This window comes from Neofelis nebulosa, chromosome 2 (assembly GCF_028018385.1).
Source record: "Neofelis nebulosa isolate mNeoNeb1 chromosome 2, mNeoNeb1.pri, whole genome shotgun sequence".
NCBI lineage: Eukaryota > Metazoa > Chordata > Mammalia > Carnivora > Felidae > Neofelis > Neofelis nebulosa.
In genome coordinates this window covers 32,235,378-32,242,670 of record NC_080783.1, presented here as the reverse complement: position 1 = coordinate 32,242,670, position 7,293 = coordinate 32,235,378, and the positions used below count along the sequence as shown (strand labels likewise).

The window sequence follows — 7,293 nt, the reverse complement described above, 5'->3', positions numbered from 1 at the left end:
AAAGAAAAGAAAAGAAAAATCAAAATTCATTATGTGTCCCTGCTTCTCTACTGTTGCGCTCATCCATATTCCCAGAACAGGTATTCTTTTACAAAGTTATTATGGGAGATTGCATTTCTGATCTAAGACTGTGTATCAATAAATTAAGGCTGTGACCAATACTATCCATAAAAAGAAAATAATGGAACAAGTATAAGCCTTTAACATGATTTCAAATAATAAAATTCTACTTCAAATTCTATTCTTTCATGCTTGTTACCACTGAAAAGTATTTTGGGTAGGTTTTTTTTTTAATTGAAAAGGATTGTTTTCATTTTAATGGTTTTTATTTAAAGCCGTATATAAGATTACTTTAGTACTGCATCTTCTCAATTGTTTCTTCCCTTTAGTTGCCCTTTTCCTTTCCTGCTTGATGAGATTTGCCTTTACCTTCAAGGATCTTTTTGTGGTCTTTGTCCAGTTTTAGTCTAGTGAAAACCACCTTGCTAGGATGATGCCCACATGGACAGGCATGCCATTTGCCTTCGCTCACTGTACTCATTCAAGGTAGATGATGTATTTCTTCCAGTAAACCCGGACTACTTTGCCAATTTGCTGACCTTTGTAGTGTCCTCACACAACCTGTACTTCATCATCCTTTCGGGTGGGCATGGAATGAACCTTGTACTTCTGTCTCAGCTCTTTGGAGAGAGAGGAAGACTTCTTCTTGTGAATGTAGGAAGATGCATTGAAATGCCTTTTGTGGTTCTTGCTCTGGTCAGAAGTCACAAAGGGATTGAACTTCATTTTGGCTGCTGGCGCTTTAGCGATGGCAACAAAAAGGAAGGGCAAAAAACAATTTTTGAAAGCAAGGGCTTTTGATACTCTTCACCCTAAACCTACTATTTATGAGAAATACAAAGGAAATGTAACTAGCCAGCCAAAAATTAAAAGTTGCTTACCTTAATAAGAGGGTTTTTATTTTAAATCATGAATTAATGTTGAATATTTTCCAATGGTTTTGGGCATATTTCTCAATAATTATATGACTTATTTTCTTCTATCTGTTAATGTAGTGAGTAATATTAATAGGTATCTAAATATTAAACTATTTTTACTTCTGGGATTAAACCCTACTTGGTCATGATGGGTTATTATTTTAATATACTATTTGATTCTATTTCCTCCCTGACACTTTTAATGATAACAATCTTCTTTCCTTTATGGTGAAACATCCTTGTGAGTTGCATAGGAATGGGATTAATTTTCATAGCAATTTGATAAATTAGAAAACTCAGACACAAATGTGGTAAATGACTTATTAGCCAAGAACAAATGGTAAATTAGTGACAAAATCTGTACTTAAATGTTTTATGCCTAATTTATGGCCTAAGAACTCTTCCCCATTACTCTCCTCTAGTAAATTTATGTTTTCATCAAGCAGATTTCCCAATCATGAAGTATTTCAGATAACCTCACAATATTTCACATTACCTTAGAATACTATCTTGAAAGATTTTCAATTCTAGATAAACCATTCACACTGTTTAAAATCCTAATTCTTAATGCTTTTTCTTCTGCTCCACAGTAACAGTTCTTATAACTACATTTAACAATCATGGGGTTTAGGGAAGAATGTGGGGTAGATGTGGGAGGAGATGAGAACAAGAGAGGAAAGATGTATGGTTGAGCCACTGGCTGAGTTGGAGAACCCACCTAGATGAGTAGATTTGAGGGTAAGCCTGAATGGGTTTAGAGAGGCTTGGACACATTAGTTTGAATTTCCAGGTATGAAATCTATAAGGCAGTTGAAAATGCAGTTCTGAAAACTCTGAAGAGAGGTTGGGCTGGTTATGTACAATTGGTAGTGATTGGCATACAGGTGGTACCAGAGTTTTGGGAAAGGATGAAATCACCCAAGGAGAGTATGAGAAGAAAGGATAAAGGAAAATGGAAGGCCAACATTTCTGTGAATAGAGAAAGAGGAACCAAGAAGAAAAACAGAAAGAAGGGTCACAGGGGCTCCTCGGTGGCTCAGTCAGTTAAGTGTCTGACTCTTGATTTCTGCTCAGGTCATGATCTCGCGGTTCGTGGGATGGAGCCCCACGTTGGGCTCTGCACTGACAGCGTGAAGCCTACTTGGGATTCTCTCTCTCTGTCAGATTCTCCTTCACAGCCCTCAGGAGGAACCAACCATGACAGTACCTTCATTTTAGACTTCTAACCTCCAGAGGGTGAGACAATAAATGTCTGTCATGTAAGCCACCTGGTTTGTGACAACTTTGTTATGGTAACCCTCACAAACTAATACAGTAGGTGTCTACTAATTAGATGGGGTGGTCAGGGAAGACCTCTCTTTGGAGGTAATATTTAAGCTGAGGTCTAACTAAAGGCAAGAGCCAACCCTGTGCATGTGCACCCCTGCGCACGTGCATGCTCTCTCTCAAAATAAATAAACTTAAAAAAAAGAAGAAGAGAAGAGTCAGAGAGTTGGAGAAAAACAGGAGTGGGCAGTATCCTGAAAGCCAAGGAAAGAGAGATTCTCCTCCCTTCTCACCCCAACCTTTTCTTCTCCCAGGCTTTCCCATCTCAGTAAATAGCTCACCATTCACCCAGCTGCTCAAGTAAGCAAACAGATACCTTTCTGATTACCTCCCCCCCCCAACCTCCTCCCACCAGAAAGTCTTATCAATTAAGCTCCTAATTATATATGAATGTCTGCACTTCTTTTTCTTCCACAGGCACCCCATGACTCCTAGATGCTAACACCTCTCCCCTAGACAACTGCAACAGATTTCTGAGTGGCCTCCCTGGTTCTGATCTTATTCTTCTTCTACCTAGACCATCCTCCATGTAGCAGATGGAACGCTTTTACAAAAGCATGAATAAGATCATGTCATTCCTCTGATTAAAACCCTCCAATGGTTTCTCATTGTACTTTGACTATGATCCAAACTTTATCTTGACCTAAGTGGACCCACATTAGAACCCTGTCCAGTTCTCTGACCCCATCTGCACATTCTGCCACTACAGCTCACTAAATCCAGCCACACCAAAGTCTTTTCTCTGTTCTTTAAACATACCAAGTCCATTCTCCCTCTGGGCTATTGCATTTACTTATCCCTTTGTCTAAAGTGCTCTGCCCCAGACCTATGCAAGGCTGGCTCTTGCCTTTAGTTAGACCTCAGCTTAAATATTACCTCCAAAGAGAGGTCTTCCCTGACCACCCCATCTAATTAGACACCTACTGTATTAGTTTGTGAGGGCTGCCATAACAAAGTTGTCACAGACCAGGTGGCTTACATGACAGACATTTATTGTCTCGCACTCTGGAGGTTAGAAGTCTAAAATGAAGGTACTGTCATGGTTGGTTCCTCCTGAGGGCTGTGAAGGACAATCTGATCCTTGGCTTTTGTGGGGCTGTCTTCTTCTTGTGTCTCATCGCATCATCTCCCTCTTTGTGAATCTCTGTGTCCAAATGTTCCCTTTACATAAGAACCCCATCATATTGGATTACCACCCTAATGATGTCCAACTTGATTACCTCCATAAGGACAATTTCTAAATAGTCACACTCTGAGGTACTGGGGGTTAGGACTCCAACATCTGAAAGGACACAATTCAACCCACATTGCCAACACCAGTGGTCATCATATCGCACCGTTTAATTTCCTTCATGATATGTGTCTGTATCTGAAATTACATTATTCATTAAAATTTTTTTAATGTTTATTTTTGAAGGAGAGAGAGACAGAGCGTGAGCAGGGGGAGGGGCAGAGAGAGAGGGAGACAGAATCTGAAGCAAGCTCCAGTCTCTGAGCTGTCAGCACAGCCTGATGCAGGGCTCAAACTCACAAGCTGTGAGATCATTACCTAAGCCGGAGTTGGACGCTTAACTGACTGAGCCACCCAGGCACCCCTACATTGTTCATTTTTTTGCTCACATTGTGTTATTTGTCTCTGGAAGCTCCACAGAACATGAATCTTGCCTGTCTTTGCAGCAGACTCTGCTGGTGCCCCTGACATATCCCCTGTTGCCATAGATACCAAGAGCTTCTCACTGCAAGCTTCCACAACGTTCTGTCTGAGGCTTTTCCTCAAGCATGCTGGTCCTCTTGTGAGGCAGGCTGGAGGAGCTGAGAAGTTACTGACAGATGGGAGGTGACAGAATATTTCCTTTCCTCTGCCCCGTGTCAGGGACAGTGATGATGTTTCCATTCTGCTGTCTCAGAGAGGTCCAAAGTAGGACTGAGCCAAATTATCCTTCCTGCTCATGAATGTACCTATATTGGCTTTTTCTCCTCTGTTTACTTCCTCACTCCCCTACCAGTGTTTCCAGAATTTCTTTCCAAATAAACGACTTACACTGAACTTCTGTCTCTGGGTCTGCTTCCTGGGGAAACACAACCTAAGGCAGACTTTATCACTGTATCCCTGGCACCTAAACTCTACATAATACAACATTTATGGTTAATGCTCAATAAGTCATGATGAATTAATCAGTAGAGGGTGGTGGTAATAGACAGCATAAAATGCTATTGAAAGAAGTCCTAGAGAAGAGAACTTAAAAAAAAAAAATGTCCATTTGGTAATTGTGATCCTGGAACCATGCTAGAAGAGCTTATTAGAACAGTAGTAGGGAGCAAGTCTGATTTTGGTGGGTAATATGAGGTGAGAAAGGTAGGGGCAGCTGACAGGAGAGAGTCAACTTCATACAACAGCGGGGTGGGAGACAGTTTGTTTTTTATTTTTTTGGATGACAATAATTTGAGCATATTTGAGGCTGATTCAATGGAAAAGGAGAGAATGATGACAGAAGTGAGAAGGGGGACACTGAAGAGTCAGAATTGTAGGTGATAAATTAGAGGCTGAGTTAGTGAGTACAGGTGGAGGAGTGGGAATGCGCACATAGAGGCCTCTGGTCTTCCAAGAAAAGTAGGTAAGAACTGGTAAACAGAGATATCAACATCCATACAAATATACAGTAATATATTCTTTTTTTCTCCCCGATTTCAAAAGTGACAGGTGTTCATCACAGAACATTTAGAACAATAACATATATTAAGTACTTACAATATTTTCAGGCGATGGTCTGTGGGCTTTACAAGCATTAACTCATTTACTCTGCAATCTATCATATGAAGCAGGTACTGTTTCTGTCTCTACATTATAGAGGAGAGAGATTGAATCAATCGCCCAAGGTCACAAGACTGGTAAGTAGCAGACCAGGATGTGAACCTACCTTGTCTAGTTCCATAGTCATCCTGTACCAAATGCAAAGAAAAGCCCAGAAGGAAAACTTATCCATCAGAGAAAGTAAATGAAAATGTGTGAAACTTAGAAATAGTAATCCCCAGGAGTTTATTGTCGTTTGCTTCTCTTTTCTCAGGGAAGTGGGTGGGGACTCTGAAGCAGGGAGGTAGAAGTAAGTAGAACTCAATAACAGTAACAGTTTGAAGACGTTTCTTCTGGAAAAGGAGAAAGGAACTGATGAGGAATTTTGAACAGCACTAAAGAGTCAGCTTGAGATTATAAATACTAAATTGGGGGAAGGTAAATCAGCATGGTTCAGAGATTTTTCTCAGGGGCACTGGACTGGTGGTTGGGGTAGATTTTTCCATGGGAGGTCCACAGAAGACCAAGAGAAATTGATGGTCTTGAAGAGAGTGTGGTTAAAAGACTTGGATCTTTTGGCTCCTTGAAGGCAGGCCTTGGGACAGATATTCGGAAGCAAGGAGTTTACGGGGAGACAATTGTAGGAAAGATGCTGATAGGGGAGGGCAGGGAGCGTGACAGGGGAGGGAAAGACACCAATAAAGGGCGTGCTCTGCAATCAACAGGAGCTTCATCCTGCTGGGGGACTCTGGGAGCCAGTGTGGAAATACATCTCAGAGTTATCTCCCCTGAGGGGATTCCCACTAGCCATTGGTTAGGACTGCTCCAGGGGTAATCATGCATGAGCTGAGAGCTTCCACACGTGGAGATACAGAAGACTCTGATGGCCAGAGAAAGGCTTCAGTCAAAGAGATGTTGGCTGTTGGAAGTCTGGGAAAATAAGGCCTGAGGGCATAATGACCAGGCATCAAGAGTGTCTGCTACAGATGGACCATGGATTTGCAGTTGGTCAGGGAGGTAGCAAACCTACAAGGACCCTAGAAGAACAGTTCTGGGATGAACATCTTTTTGAAAATTATTTTAAATAGGTAATATTGGCACACAGGACAAAAGTATGAAAAGAATATGCAGTGAAAAGTAAATCTTTTCGCCATCCATTTCTGTCTCCTACCATTGCTGGTGTTCTGTATATCCTTTTAGAGATAGTAGGGTACTATGTGTGTGTATGCATGTGTATATATATTATACACATATATTTATATTATAGTTATACTATACATAAGCTGGGTACAGTTAATATATGTATCATTTATTTTTATGTAAACTACCCCACACAAGTGGTAGCATATAATACACTTTGCCTCTTTCACAAGTATATCTTGGGCAATTTTTCATATTATATATATTTAATATGTATTTATTTATTTATTTATTGAGAGAAAGAGGGTGAGGGGCAGATAGAGAAGGAGACAGAGAATCCCAAGCAGGCTCTATGCCATTAGCATGGAGCCCAATGCAGGAATCAAATTCATGAACCATGAGATCATGACCTGAGTCATAATCAAGCATTGGATGTTTAACCAACTGGGAACTTTTCATATTGTTGCGTATAGATTTGCCTCAATTTTTTAAATAACTGCATGGCATTCAATTTAATGGATGCATCACACTTAATGAGTCTTTTTCTGAAATAATTATTCTTATACATGTGTGTTATTTAGCACACTCTAGTAATCTATAGGATAAATATCTAGGAACAGCACTCCTTGGTCAAAGGGCATGTGCATCTGAAATATTGACGGATAGGGCCGAATTTCCTAGAACCAATGTACACACCCATGGGATTGACTGTCATAATCAGGCCAAAGAGCAGAAGCACAGGAATAGGCAGGAGAAAAGGGAGGGGCAGTTGGATAATGAAATGTCAGATATCAAGATTCTGGTGTAGTAGTTCCCTCTCCTGCCAAGGTCCAGGGTGTAGCCATACCAGGAAGTTGTTGGTGTGGAGTGCTGTGCAGGTGAGGGTCAATGAAGCAGAAGTCAACGAAATATGAGGTGTTGGAATAACTCACCCAGATGACAAGCCAGTCAGTCTATCCTGGTGTTTGTCATGATATGAAATTGTGAAATACAGTTACAGAAACCTTCACCTTCCCTTTAACTCTAGCAAGGAAAAGATGCCAGATGCCTACCAGTCCT

At 40.8% G+C, this 7,293-nt stretch overlaps 1 pseudogene; it reads right to left on the bottom strand.

The window, feature by feature from the left end:
• Positions 1-352: 352 nt before the first annotated feature.
• Positions 353-1,044, bottom strand: LOC131490274 (large ribosomal subunit protein uL24-like; annotated as a pseudogene).
• Between the last annotated feature and the right edge of the window lie 6,249 nt (positions 1,045-7,293).